General features: G+C 40.3%; 1 protein-coding gene across 2 annotated transcripts in view; it reads left to right on the top strand.

Annotated features, from left to right (window-relative positions):
* The window catches only part of gcgra (glucagon receptor a), a 122,878-nt gene that overhangs the window by 30,940 nt on the left and 76,557 nt on the right, over window positions 1-15,381 (top strand). Inside the window, exon 1 of one of the 2 annotated variants that reach the window (XM_072675230.1) lies at window positions 9,373-9,629. The exons of the other annotated variant lie outside the window; for it this stretch is intronic. The gene's annotated coding sequence lies outside the window, so the exon portion shown is untranslated. Of the gene's footprint in view, window positions 1-9,372; window positions 9,630-15,381 lie in introns of those variants that run through there. 2 annotated transcript variants of the gene reach the window in all.

Below are 15,381 nucleotides of genomic sequence, written 5' to 3'. Positions count from 1 at the left end.
TTGACTGCAGGTTTGATATCTATTATTATTATTGTTATTATTATTATGGACTAGTGAGGAGTTCCACTGCCACGAATACTCAGTCCTGCTGGGTAAAGTTCAATTAGAGACCTAAGCACTAGAAAATATGCCTTTAGTTTATTGGTATGGGGCACACTCGATTCTTTCCTAATGGTACAAAAACATGGTCAGTCTCCAGTTGTAAAGACCCCATATTCTAAATTTTTCTAGTATTTTATACATTTTCCTTCTTTTTTTTATAACTTCTGTAGGTGTTTATGTCAAAAAAAGTTACAAATTAAAAAAAATATGGGCTATAAAAGGGTTCTTTGAGAACAACTTTTGTTCCCAATAGAAATTGTTAACGACTTTGCATCAATAATTGTGATTTTGGCTCTTTTGGGGCCTTTTCACCCTCACACATATCTATGACAAACAGGGTTCTTCATAGAACCAAAACTGGTTCTTCTATGGCATCACTCCAGAACCATTTATAGCACCTTATTTTAAGTGTTAAGAGTGTATGACGATTTTCCAACCTCCCTTTTCTCCTGTTCCTACAAAACAGGCAGTATTTGTTACTGTGCCTTTACGACTGATATGTAAATGACCTCTGTTTTGATTTGCTAGTCTGTACTGTGCCTAACTTGGGTTGGGTTAGGGTTTTAACATGCCCTATGACGTGAATGAACGGATCTACACCGCTGTTGGCCGAATAGGCGGAGCACTGGTTGGTTGGTTTTTGTGACCGATTTGCCCGTAGTGTCTAGTATATATATATAGAGGTGTATGCTTCAAAGCTCTAGTAGTTATTACATACGACATCAACGTCTTTAATTTTGAAAAATAAAACAAATGTGCTCGCTGAAGATTTTTCCACATCAAACAACAGTGTTACCTTCGCAATTTGCATTGTAATTAGCAACTGCACAGTAGAACATATGGTAAGACAGAAGCAAAGGTGTTTAGTCTCAGTTTGGAGAACAGACACTCAGCAGTTCTCCTCCTGGGATGAGGCAGCTGTTTTGTGTAAAACTAAAAAGTCTCTGTCTTGTATTGACTCACTGCCCTGGCTTATCTGCAGAAGGGGCCAATGCACTTTGCAAAGGGACAAAGTTTGCAGGTAAGGGGGGTTGGGGGGGGGGGATCGTGGTGGTGAAAAGGCTTTGAACATTTGACAAAACTGCTGCCTGTTGCATAGATGCATAGTTTCCCCCCTTTTTTGCAGCAGAGGTCAAAGGAGCACATGGACGTCATGTAAAAGCAGGAGCGCGCGGCCTGACGCACACACTCAGGCCACTGTGTGCGTGTTAATGCCCTGAGTTGTTTCCGTTATACAAGACAACTTGATACATTGGCCTCTCTTTTCACCTCCAGAGAAAAACAGTCAAGCGGCAGTGTTGACACACTCATTGTCACTGACCTATGACTGCTGCATGTCTGTATTTATGTCAACTTGGCATTTCATAGGCAGTCACTGACAGACGCCTTGGGTTGAGCTTGTGTAATGCCTCTACACACACAAACACGGAGAAACACACATGCAGTGGAGTGCGTCTCCAAACGAGATTGATGTGGACTGCCGGGAGCAGGGTGGTCTGATCGTTTTCAATGGGCAGAATATACTGGACTTGCACAGCCACAAGTGATTAGTAATCTATGTCGCTGAACGCAATCAAATGCTCCGAGATCTAGTAGAAAGCCTTCTTACCTGGACAGTAGAGACAGCTACTCCAACAGAAGCAGGATAAACTCTTTTTTGTATCCTTGATTTCAGAAAACATTAAATATACACACAGGTGTCCCAATACTTTTGCCTATATATATATTATATAATTATATATAAATATAACAATATGATATATATGATAAAAATATATACAATAAAGACATACATTATTTTTGCTGTAGATATGTAAAAATGATACATATAAATATAGGTGTGAGTCCATATATCAAACTTAAGCTGCACAAATAGCCTGTTTTTGTGACATCACAAAACCAATTCATTTACATATAAACTCTAATTCGGCCTACAGCAGTTTAGTCCCTGCATCCAGGCAGAAGAGAGATCATTTGCATACACAGTTCCACTCTTAAAGGCACAGAACCACCCAAACAATGTGTTTAATAAGACCTGAGTAGTTCCCAACCCAAGCCTGGTCCTGAAGGACCCACTGTCCTGCGGTTTAAGTGGTTTCCTGGTCTAATCAACCACCTTCAACAAAGTATGGTCTTGGTAATTAGTTTATAAGCTGGATTAGGTGAGCTGGGAGTGGGGTAAACACTAAAATATGCATGGCGGGGAGTTCTCAAGGAGCTGGGTTGGGAAGCAAAGTAATAAGGGATATAAAATGATCTAAGACTGCTTCTGGTATGCAAAATCACATCACATCACATCATAACTGGACCTCAGGGAAACCTCAGGGGAAATTATACATGGGTGTTTAGGAATGTATAATATGGGCCCTTTAAAATAAGCTTTATCATTATGCAATGCCACCTAATGAATGATGATTGATTTTTTTTTTCAAATCATTTTCATTTATTTTAAAGGGTTTACACCAGGCCCATGTGTGCAGTAAACTGCTTTACTGTACATTTTGGCAATAAATATACTAATAAATATACAGCTCTGGAAAAACAAATAAGAGACCACTTATTTTTTTTCTGAAACATTTGGGAAGTGTTGTCCATGGGTTACGAAATTTCTATAAACACTTGAGAAACTGATTATGTAGGGTGGTCTCTGTATATTATTAACATTAAACTAATGAACACCCATATCAACATACACACATATATACAGACGTATTTTACAATACAATAAGTTCATTTTCTGCCTCAATCTACAAACCTCTACACACAACAATGGCTAATGACCCTATGGCTAATAATCCCTACAGTGAAGCATGGTGGTGGCAGCATCATGATGTGGGGGTGTTTTTTCGGCAGTGGAACCCGGAGGAACTAGTCATTAGACTAGTCAAAGACTTACCTTCCAACATGGACCCGACCAGACCTGAAGCACACAGCCAAGAGAACAAAAGGAGTGTCCTTGCCAGGTCCAGCCGGAGCCCAGACCTGAATCCAACTTACCATTGTGAAAGCAGCTGAAAACGACCGGTGGCTGTGTACTGATGCTCCCCATCCAATCTGGCAGAACTTGCAAGGATAGGCCAAGAGGAATGGGCAGAAAGTGTGCCAAGCTTGTATTTTCTTTCCTAAGAAGCCTTGAAGCTGGAATTGCTGCAAAAGATGCATCGACCAAGAATTAGGCTAAGGGTGTGTACAGATGTAGCTCCGGAATAACCTGTTTTTATCAGTAAAATAAAATTTCAAATTTTCTAATTTTCTAAAAGCCTATTTTCACTTTGTAATTATTGGTGGTTGTAAATGTTTGTAGATGTTTGAGGCAAAAAATGAACTAAATCTATTGTAACTTAATAAAACACGGAGAAGGTGAAAGGGGTGCTCAGACTATCTGGCTTGACTGTATATTATATATTTATTACATATATATCATTATATATATATATTATATATATATATCATACATACATATACAATCATTTATATGTACTTATATTTTTACTACATTGACTTTACCACCAATCAAAAATATATATGTATGCTCCCTATATTGCACATTTGTGTCCAGTATATGACACTAAAATATAAAGTAATATATGCATATTTCCATAATTATGCCCAATGCATATATGACCTTACATCAGATCTTTTTTAATAAGGGCACATTTGAGTCAAGTAAAATCTTTTTCCACCATCAGCTTAGGCCTTTTTTGTCCATCCGCACCCCCAACAAATTCCTGCAACCATGCAATAAATCATGCAAGAGAAGACATGGAAGAGTTCAGGAGAGTTTTGTGCTTTTCCATGACCTCCTGCACTCCTCTGCACTGTATGTATAGGTGAATCCATAACAACCGAATCGGCTTCATCAGTTACGTTCAGGTTGCGGTGGCAATGTATGCATTCTATATGCCAGTGTTTGTGGGGGGGCAGAGGGAATGTTCACAGACCTCCCTGCCTTTTTACATACACAGAACTTCATCAGGCCTACCGAGCCATCATGACCAGAAACCTGCACAGTTTCACAGCTGACACAAAAGCCGAGATACCTACTCAGTATTTTAGTTAGTGATTATTTAGTGGATAAAATGACCAATGACAGTGGGTCAGTGTGGGTGTAGACAGGTCTTCATACTGTATTGTAAATGAATACAGCAGAGAAATCCTAGGAGTTGCACATACGCTAGCAACGATAGCTAGCCAACAATGGCCTTTGAGTTACAACAACACCAGGTGGGAGACCAGGGTTCGATTCCCGGTCTGGGTGACTGGGTATCCTAGTCCTTGGGCAAGACTCCTAACACTACATTGGCCTGACTCTGTAATACCAATTACCTTGTAAGTCGCTCTGCATAAGAGCATCAGCTAAATGACATAAATGTAAATGTAAATGGCCTGCTGAACCCTCCAGCTAAAGACCAGATTTTGCTGGTAGCTGGTTTTAGAGGGTTGTAGCCAGTCTTTGGTTTGTCAGGGTGGTTAGAAAGCTGGTCTTCCTGGTGGAAACATACCCTATGCTGGTACACCAGCTGGCTGACTAGCTTAGCTTCTGACCTGTAAGGCACAGTTTGAAGGTCTAGCCTGGTCTATCAGTATGCTAGTAATACTGGTCGACTAGTTTGCGTCATGCTGGTCAGTAAGCTTGGTCAGACTGCTTAATTAACTAGCATATTAGCTTATATTAGCATATTACCCAGTTTAACCAGCTTGACCGCCTTGAGCTTTCATGCTGCTGACCTTTTAGCATGCTAACAACTAAACAAGTATACAAACAGCTCTAGTGTTCCCTTATTAAGGTAGACGATTGACAAAGTCATGCATTACAGTGATTTTACCTAGAAAAAGTTTGTAGCAAAAACTAAAACATGGCCAGCTAACGTTAGCTACCCAGCTAATAGTGAACTGTCTTCATTTTACTGCAGAATGCAAGATCCTAAAAAAAGTTTAGTGCCAAAACAAACACAGCTGGTTATAACCCCAATAAACGTTGGGGGTGCAGGTGGACCACTTGTTCAGGCATCTATGCAAATGTCTCTATTCCCACTGATTCCCAGAGTGTCACTTTCCGAACACAATCTGTTCACCCGCTCTCAGCCAAAAACTTCCATTGAAATGATCGTTGCATCGCTGACTGTTGGCTTGTGCCTTTCGTGTGAGTTTGAGGAGGGCAGCAGACGCTCATCTCCCCCTTGCGCGTCTTCGGAAATTGAGTACAGGGCTTTTAGCTTTCCCAAATTGAGCTCTCGAATCCCTGATTGGGGTTTTAAGATTCAGTTCAGGAACACTCTGCTGCAGCACGAACCGTTGAACAACATTCGTGGTGTAAAGCTTCGGCTTTGGAATGTTGCACTGTATCGGCCCTGAAAATGCCCACATGCTCTGGGCTACTGTTGTTGACTACATGTGTTAATCTCTTAATGCATCAGGTATGTGTTAGATATACTGTACTCTAGGCCGGGAGTTCAGTTTCTGTGTGTTGTGGCCTTATGTTTCTTTCTGTGTGTACATTCAAAATCCAGACTCCACACCAATTTCGGTAAAGATCAGTCAGACACGTAAACTATTCCACTAGTGGATCTATAGTGCTGGATCTCAATTCAGTATTGTGGCATTTATTCAAGACAAACACTGGATGTTTTACCTCTACATGGAAAAGGAATGTACTCAGCAAAATCTGTAGTGGTGAATAAACTCTTAGAGTGTTCATTCGTATCTAAATGTGTGTAAATCTTCAGCATTGCCTCAATTCAATACTGTGTTAATTCAACACTGACACTTTTTGTGCTAACTGCAAGGGTCAATTCAGCTCTGTTGGTGTTCTTTTTACTCTGCGATGGTTAATGTTATTTAAGGTGTTATTTAAAGCTGTAAGGGTAAATACAACAATTCAGCAAGTCTTCATTCAACACTGTAGGTCTTTATTCAACACTTTATGGGTTAATTCAGCACTGTAGGTCTTCATTCAACACTTTATGGGTTAATTCAGCACTGCAGGTCTTTATTCAACACTGTAAAGGTTAAGTCAGCACTGTGGGTCTTTCTTCAACACTTTATGGGTTAATTCAGCACTGTAGGTCTTTATTCAACACTGTATGGGTTAATTCAGCACTGTAGGTCTTTATTCAACACGGTATGGGTTAATTCAGCACTGTAGGTCTTTATTCAACACTGTAAAGGTTAAGTCAGCACTGTGGGTCTTCATTCAACACTGCAAGGGTCAATTCAGCTCTGTTGGTGTTCTTTTTACTCTGTGATGGTTAATGTTATTTAAGGTGTTATTTAAAGCTGTAAGGGTAAATACAACAATTCAGCAAGTCTTCATTCAACACTGTAGGTCTTTATTCAACACTTTATGGGTTAATTCAGCACTGTAGGTCTTCATTCAACACTGTATGTGTTAATTCAGCACTACTGTATGGGTTAATTCAGCACTGTAGGTCTTTATTCAACACTGTATGGGTTAATTCAGCACTGTGGGTCTTCATTCAACACGATATGGGTTAATTCAGCACTGTGGGTCTTCATTCAACATGGTATGGGTTAATTCAGCACTGTGGGTCTTTATTCAACACTGTATAGGTTAATTCAGCACTGTGGGTCTTTATTCAACACTGTAAAGGTTAAGTCAGCACTGTGGGTCTTTATTCAACACTGTATGGGTTAATTCAGCACTGTAGGTCTTCATTCAACACTTTATGGGTTAATCCAGCACTGTAGGTCTTTATGCAATGCAGTATGGGTTAATTCAGCACTGTAGGTCTTTATTCAACACTGTAAAGGTTAAGTCAGCACTGTAGGTCTTCATTCAACACTTTATGGGTTAATTCAGCACTGTAGGTCTTTATTCAACACTGTATGGGTTAATTCAGCACTGTAGGTCTTTATTCAACACTGTAAAGGTTAAGTCAGCACTGTGGGTCTTCATTCAACACTGTATGGGTTAATTCTGCACTGTAGGTCTTTATTTAACACTGTATGGGTTAATTCAGCACTGTAGGCCTTTATTTAACACTGTATGGGTTAATTCAGCACTGTAGGTCTTTATTCAATGCAGTATGGGTTAATTCAGCACTGTAGGTCTTTATTCAACAATGTATGGGTTCATTCAGCACTGTAGATCTTTATTCAATGCAGTATGGGTTAATTCAGCACTGTAGGTCTTTATTCAATGCAGTATGGGTTAATTCAGCACTGTAGGTCTTTATTCAACACCATAAAGGTTAAGTCAGCACTGTAGGTCTTCATTCAACACTGTATGGGTTAATTCAGCACTGTAGGTCTTCATTCAACACTGTATGGGTTAATTCAGCACTGTAGGCCTTTATTTAACACTGTATGGGTTAATTCAGCACTGTAGGTCTTTATTCAATGCAGTATGGGTTAATTCAGCACTGTAGGTCTTTATTCAACACTGTATGGGTTAATTCAGCACTGTGGGTCTTTATTCAACACTGTATAGGTTAAGTCAGCACTGTGGGTCTTCATTCAACACTGTATAGGTTAATTCAGCACTGTAGGTCTTTATTCAATGCAGTATGGGTTAATTCAGCACTGTAGGTCTTTATTCAACACTGTATGGGTTAATTCAGCACTGTAGGCCTTTATTTAACACTGTATGGGTTAATTCAACACTGTAGGTCTTTATTCAATGCAGTATGGGTTAATTCAGCACTGTAGGTCTTTATTCAACACCATAAAGGTTAAGTCAGCACTGTAGGTCTTTATTCAACACTTTATGGGTTAATTCAGCACTTTAGGTCTTCATTCAACACTGTATGGGTTAATTCAGCACTGTAGGTCTTTATTCAATGCAGTATGGGTTAATTCAGCACTGTAGGTCTTTATTCAACACCGTAAAGGTTAAGTCAGCACTGTAGGTCTTTATTCAACACTGTAAAGGTTAATTCAGCACTATAGGTCTTTATTCAACACTGTATGGGTTAATTCAGCACTGTAGGTCTTTATTCAACACTGTAAAGGTTAAGTCAGCACTGTGGGTCTGCATTCAACACTGTAAAGGTTAATTCTGCACTGTAGGTCTTTATTCAACACTGTAAAGGTTAAGTCAGCACTGTAGGTCTTTATTCAACACTGTATGGGTTAATTCAGCACTGTAGGTCTTTATTCAACACTTTATGGGTTAATTCATCACTGTAGGTCTTTATTCAACACTGTATGGGTTAATTCAGCACTGTAGGTCTTTATTCAACACTGTAAAGGTTAATTCAGCACTGTAGGTCTTTATTCAACACTGTATGGGTTAATTCAGCACTGTAGGCCTTTATTCAACACTGTATGGGTTAATTCAGCACTGTAGGTCTTTATTTAACACTGTAAAGGTTAATTCAGCACTGTAGGTCTTTATTCAACACTGTAAAGGTTAATTCAGCACTGTAGGTCTTTATTCAACACTGTATGGGTTAATTCAGCACTGTAGGTCTTTATTCAACACTGTATGGGTTAATTCAGCACTGTAGGTCTTTATTCAACACTGTATGGGTTAATTCAGCACTGTAGGTCTTTATTCAACACTGTAAAGCTTAATTCAGCACTGTAGGTCTTTATTCAATGCAGTATGGGTTAATTCAGCACTGTAGGTCTTTATTCAATACTGTAAAGGTTAATTCAGCACTGTAGGTCTTTATTCAACAATGTATGGGTTAATTCAGCACTGTAGGTCTTTATTCAACACTGTAAAGGTTAATTCAGCACTGTAGGTCTTTATTCAACACTGTAAAGGTTAATTCAGCACTGTAGGTCTTTATTCAACACTGTATGGGTTAATTCAGCACTGTAGGTCTTTATTCAACACTGTAAAGGTTAATTCAGCACTGTAGGTCTTTATTCAACACTGTAAAGGTTAATTCAGCACTGTAGGTCTTTATTCAACACTGTATAGGTTAATTCAGCACTGTAGGTCTTTATTCAACACTGTAAAGGTTAATTCAGCACATGTGAGCTCGTGAGCATTGCCGTGTCCTATAGAATCACATGGAAATCACATGTCAGCTTTCTGGAAGGGATATAACCCAGAACCCCGAACCTGAGCCGTGTTCAGTCCAGGCGGTCTCGGTGCTGTTCTCACGCGCGTTATGATTAATAACTGCCAGTGTTTGGTGCGACGGCGTAAAATCAATAATATTGTAATAATAACTGCCTCCGCGTGAACTTTTAGCCTTTGGTGTAGCGCCAGTGACGTCAGAGGGATCCTAACGTCGCGCTCACGGCTCACGCGCTCCACTCTGATCTCCTCCGAGCGCGCGCCGGTGCGGGTGGGACTCTGCGAGCGCGCGAACCTCAACCGCTTCAGCTCAGAAACAACAGAAAAGAGAGAAAAACAACAACAACAACAACAACAACAACAACAGAGGGCAACAGAAGTCTGCTCTGCTCTTCACGCGGATTCCCCCCTCCTCCTCCTCCAGCCTGTGTTTCCATTCAGAAGTGGATTAGAGCACGAGCCCGGGGTTTTTTGGTTGGACCAGCCTGGTCAGAAGATGAACCGCTGTGGAGAGAGGACTCCCACCCGCTTCGAGGTACTCAGCTACTGCTTACTTCACTGTTTCTGGACATGGCTGTGGCACTGCTGGTGGCTATGTTGGGGCTGGTCCTCGCTGAGGGTCCTCTGTTGACATGCGACCCTTATCTGAGGTGGCTTCTTGCTGGGCTGGGAGGGAGAGGAACTTGGTGGAGCTTCTTCTGAGAATTGTGGTGGTGTTTTCTGAGGCTTGCTTAGGCTTCAGGGAAATACTGGGGAAGCAGGTGAAGCTAAAATACTACATGGTCAAGCAAACAGTTCTCCAAAGAACTGAATTAAGAGCTGGTTTAACAGCTGACGTTCATATTTACAGTCTCAGTGGAGTCAAATATGGATCATTGACTCCAGCATTGGTTGGCTGAGCTTATAAACACACTATGACAGTCTCAGTTTGGATAAATGAGAAGATACACATGCTTAGAAGTTCTCACCCAGGAGCCCCTACGTTTCTTCTCCTTTAACCAAACTGAAACGTGGACTGTCGTTTTTCTGCAGGACCTGGTTGGTTGTACTGGCTCAGACTGAGAGATATTCACTAGCTAAGTTAGTTCGGTAGTTGTTGTTCCACACCTGCTTTCAGACCAGTCCCACCTCTTAAGACTGGCTCTTATAGACCGGCTCTTATAGACTGGCTCTTATAGTCAAGCTCTTATAGACTGGCTCTTATAGTCCAGCTCTTATAGACTGCCTCTTATAGTCCGGCTCTTATAGACTGGCTCTTACAGAACAGCTCTTATAGACAGGCTCTTATAGACTGGCTCTTATAGTCCAGCTCTTATAGACTGGCTCTTATAGTTCGGCTCTTATAGACGGGCTCTTACAGAACAGCTCTTATAGACAGGCTCTTATAGACTGGCTCTTATAGACAGGCTCTTATAGACCATATCTTATAGACCGGCTCTTATAGACCTCCTCTTAAGACCGGCTCTTATCAACCGGCTCTTATGGACCGACTCTTATAGACAGGCTCTTATAGACAGGCTCTTATAGACCGGCTCTTATAGACCTCCTCTTAAGACCGGCTCTTATAGGCCGGCTCTTATGGACCGGCTCTTATAGACAGGCTCTTATAGACCGGCTCTTATAGACTGGCTCTTATAGATCAGCTCTTATAGACCAGCTCTTATAGACCAGCTCTTATAAACCGTCTCTTATAGACCAGCTCTTATAGACCGGCACTTATAGACAGACTCTTATAAACTGGCTCTTATAGATCGGCTCTTATAGACCGGCTCTTATAGATCGGCTTGTATAGACTGGCTATTTAGAATAATATTTAAACTTCAGGATGGAGCTTGCAGTAAGAGAATTTGCCACTTCTAGTCTAGAAATCAGAGAGAATGATGAGGTCTCTTTTGGAAATGAACAGCTTATTAACATTTTAACCAGAGATGCACAGTGTCATCAGTATCATATTAGTATTAGATATTATGATGATATGGTCGAGATTTTAAACTGATATTTGCAGATTTATCTCTCAGACTTCAGAAGAGGCAGAGCGTTTAGGTGACTCTAAAACACCTGCATTTATACACAAATTACATTGATTTACATTCATTTCACTGCATTTACGACAAAGTAATGTTGATTCAGGGTGGCAGATATGTACATAGGGAATTTCAGGTATTAGTGTGGACCCATAATTCTCATATAGCATCCTGAATTTTTAACCACTAGATTTTAAAGGTTATCCCCTAAATTTAGCTCTTTTTCTTCAAATATTTAATTAATCATTTTTATGGATTCTTATAGGAGGTTGGACAAATGTGACTCTTGCAGATATATGTAAGATTTTATAGGTTGAATAGGTTTTATAGGTTAACATTAATAAAAAAAACTTTATAGCAGGAGTAAAAAAAAAAATTAATATATAAAATTTAAAAGGTAATTTGGGAGTATTTCTATTGGTCCATTAATCATGTTTTTGATTTTATACAAATGTTATACAGTTTTATACAAACATACTGCCAGATTCACAATATGTCAAAAAGTGAAATGTATTTTTTTCAGAAAAGTGGCATTATAATATTTCATACATATGTGATATAACTATATTACACCACTTAATATAGGTAGGGTATTTTAAGTGGTGGTAAAATGGAGGTAAACTCGAGTCATGGAGACCTCTTTATGCATTCAGGGATACGTTCTGTTGATTAGCTTAGAAAATGTACATAGTTATTTATGTTTGCTACAGACACTAGCTCCCCCTGTCAAAGGCTGATTGCTGTTGCTGTTATGCAAAAAAAAAGAAACCTCAGAACATCTCCAAAACATTCGGTTTACAGGAGAAGGGAAAAACGTCTTACCTTTCAGTGGAAGTCAATGTAAAAAGATATAATTCCACGTCATTTCGGAGCAATACTATTGGTCCATTCATCATGAATTTCAAAACATACAGAGTAACGAAAAAACATCTGTCAGAATCAGTCTGGATAATGTCCAGAATGGAGATACAAGGTGTTTGAGATACAAGAAGACAGTGATGAAATACTGCTTGTTCTACCAGAGAGAAGATGCAGACCGGTGCAGATATCATAACCAAACGGTTAATTCTTCATTCTGACAGGAGAAAGAAGTTGTGGAGGACTGTAAGATGAAGTGTGATTGACACTCTGCTTTGCGCGAGCTGCGTTTGCATTGTGAGGCTTAACAAAACAAGCTTCCATGGAAATCTTGACGAAAACGTGGGCCGCCGCCGCCACCGGTCAAGTGGCATTATGATGGAACAGCCCAATTAAAAGCTTAATAATTGCCCTTGTCCCGCTGCCAGTCACGCCTTTTTCACTCTCCTTCTTCCTTTGTCAGTCTGAGTCATTACATTCCATGATAATCAGGAATCAATTTAATGCCAATTAACCTGTTACCCTGTTCACCTCCGACTATGAGGAAACAGCTTGTGGATGAATAATGGCCTTTCTAAAGTGCAAACACACAACTATCACATTTTTCCAGGACTGGGAAGATAACCAGTGTCAATAAATCAATACATGGGGATAAAATGTGCCAATTAATGCGTTTATGTGTTTTTTATGTTACAAAACTGTGGCTATTATACAGTACAGTTCCACATTCAGTAGATCTGGGACAGTTTCCGTTTGCACCAGAGGGGGCGACAAAGCCCCAAGGCCTTTTTCACACTCAGTCTGAATTTAGAGAGCAAAAACAACACAGTCTTTCACACCATTTCATAGATGTTGCTGTATTTTCTGGGCTTATTTTGATGCCCCGAGTCGAAACAGAGTCTCAGACGCCCCAACTTATTCATCACCACTGTTTAAGAGAGCAGGTGGACTCTCAGTGCTGTATATTGAACTTGTATTTTCAGCAGGCCGGCCTGTTTACCTTTGTGTCTTTGTGTCACACTGACCTTCGTGACCCTTACTGCTTCATGGATTCAGTTGTCCCTCTTTTTCGTCTTCCTCCTGCATTCGCAGTGTCGTACATGATCAGTATTAGCCTCCTCAGTGTGCAAAACACCCCACAACAATTGAGGTCCCAATGCATGGGTGTCTTCTTGCTGTCTTCTCACTCATATTTACCCCTTGTGGTGCAGATAGTTTTAACATCCACAAAAAACATTTGGTTATTAATTTTAGAACCTTTAATCACTGATCTATGATGTTATGTAACCGTCAATCCCAACCCTGGCCTTGGAGGTACCCTGGCCCTGCACTTGTTAGTGGATACCTTAGGTTAGATGGGTCAGGAGTGTTTGGAGAAGGAGAAAAATGGGAATATGCAGGGTAGAGGGTCCACTAGGGCCGTCACAATAATTACGTTATCAACTTATCGTACCAAATATGGACAGGACCTCGATCATTTTAGGTGACCACGATATTGCCTATTGTGTTTACTTGCATGTATTTCAGCTGAGGCATTGCTTTTATCCAGGCTCACAGTTCTGTCCCCTTGTTGGAGAAACCGTACGAGTCTGTTAGCACACAGTGACAGTGCAGTGCACCCAATGACCAGCACATTAAGAATGGTGTCTCCATACACACAGAGCGGACTTCGACAGGTCAGGGTGTAACGCGGTTGGTGTGGTGTAACAGATAACACCACTACCAGCCAGTGAGCTACCACACCATGTCGGAGACTGGGTTCGATTCCCTGTCTGGGTGACTATGCTGCGCTACACCAATAAGAGTCCTTGGGCAAGACTCCTAATGCTACATTGGCTCACTTCTGTAATATGAGTAACCCTGGAAGACGCTCTGGATAAGAGCATCAGCTAAATGCCATAAATGTAAATGCATCACCCCCCTCCACACACACACACAGAATGTGAACCGTGGTTTAGTTCCAGATTAACAATAATAGTGCAATATGATATAATACAGTTTTACTGCTGCTGTGGTCACCGTGGTGTCACACCATGCTTGCCATACAAGAACATTTGTAGCTTATATACCAACACAAGACAAACAGAAACCTTGGTGGTTGTAGTGGAAGGTGTTAGGCCGCCATGCACGCCATGTCTGACCTCGCACACCATACAAAATATGGCACAAGTATGTCTGCTAAAACGGTTTTCCCTAAAAACTGCACAATTCCAAGCAGAAAGTGCCGCATTCCTCCAGTGTCGGGACATTTTTGCCTTTGAGCCGAATGGGTGAGTAGAGTCTATCAGTGTGAACGAGCTGGTAGATAATTTTTTTTAATTGTGTTTTTTTTTTATTTATGTTTTACTCATGTAGGATATTTAAATATTTTCAAATATATATATATATATATATATATATATATATATATATATATATATATATATATATATAGTATATAGTATATAAGTGTGTTTTCATCATTGCTCTTTAAAAGGCTGTTATTGCATTATCATGCTATTAAATGATCATTAGCTATATCAGTGGCATTAAATGGTCTTAAATTCACCATATTATGGTTTATCGCAGTTGTTTTCTAGACAATTCATTGTGCCAAAAAATAGTTATCATGACAGGCCAGTTCTCCTGGACCAGGGCTAGGAACCACTGTTCTAGAAGAGTATCTAAAAGCCTGAGCAGCTGACAAAGACACTTGTCTCCCTAGTACTTGACTTCTGTTGCCAGGTTTAATAAGCGTCTGATCTGTTAAAGAAAAAAAAAAAAATCAAAACCTTAGTCGAAGGTGAGAAACATCAGTGTAAGTTAAAAAGAAATGCTTCCTGTGTTAGCTAAGCTAACCACCATGCTCGGTTTTGCTCTAAAGCTCCCCAGGAACGGACCAATAGAAATGCTTTTTACATGTACATCCGTTGAAAGTTAAGAAGGGCTTTTCTCCCTTTTCACCTCACAGGTGTCCCAATACTTTTGTCCATATTACATGAAACTAGTCACACTTCTGGTTATCAGCCAGGACGTTTTGTTTGCTTCACGGACATTCAACCCAAAGTTGAGCCATGTAGGAATACCCATACTAAGTACGTGGCATCCAAACAATCTTGCAACTGTCATCTTTACCAAGTGACCCACACAGAAAGATGGCTGTAGGCTAAAGAGTAGCACTTGCAATGCTCGGCTATGCATATGTAGAACATGCTGGAGATTCTTAAGGGGTCAGTGATGTTACTAAAGTATGACACATGCAGCAAAACTGGCGGCTATTCTTTTGAGAAGAATTCTCTTGGGGGCTAGCGAACTACTCCCAAATGCCCTGATGGCCTCATTAGTTTTCATGCGATGTAAACGAAGCCAATTCTTGGCTCTGCTTGCACTGGTGCACATTGTGGGTTCAATGTGCTGGCTGTGCTG

Source organism: Salminus brasiliensis, chromosome 3, assembly GCF_030463535.1.
Source record: "Salminus brasiliensis chromosome 3, fSalBra1.hap2, whole genome shotgun sequence".
Taxonomy (NCBI): Eukaryota; Metazoa; Chordata; class Actinopteri; order Characiformes; family Bryconidae; genus Salminus; species Salminus brasiliensis.
The sequence above is the reverse complement of the archived record's forward strand: the minus strand, read 5'-3'. Positions and strand labels throughout refer to the sequence as shown.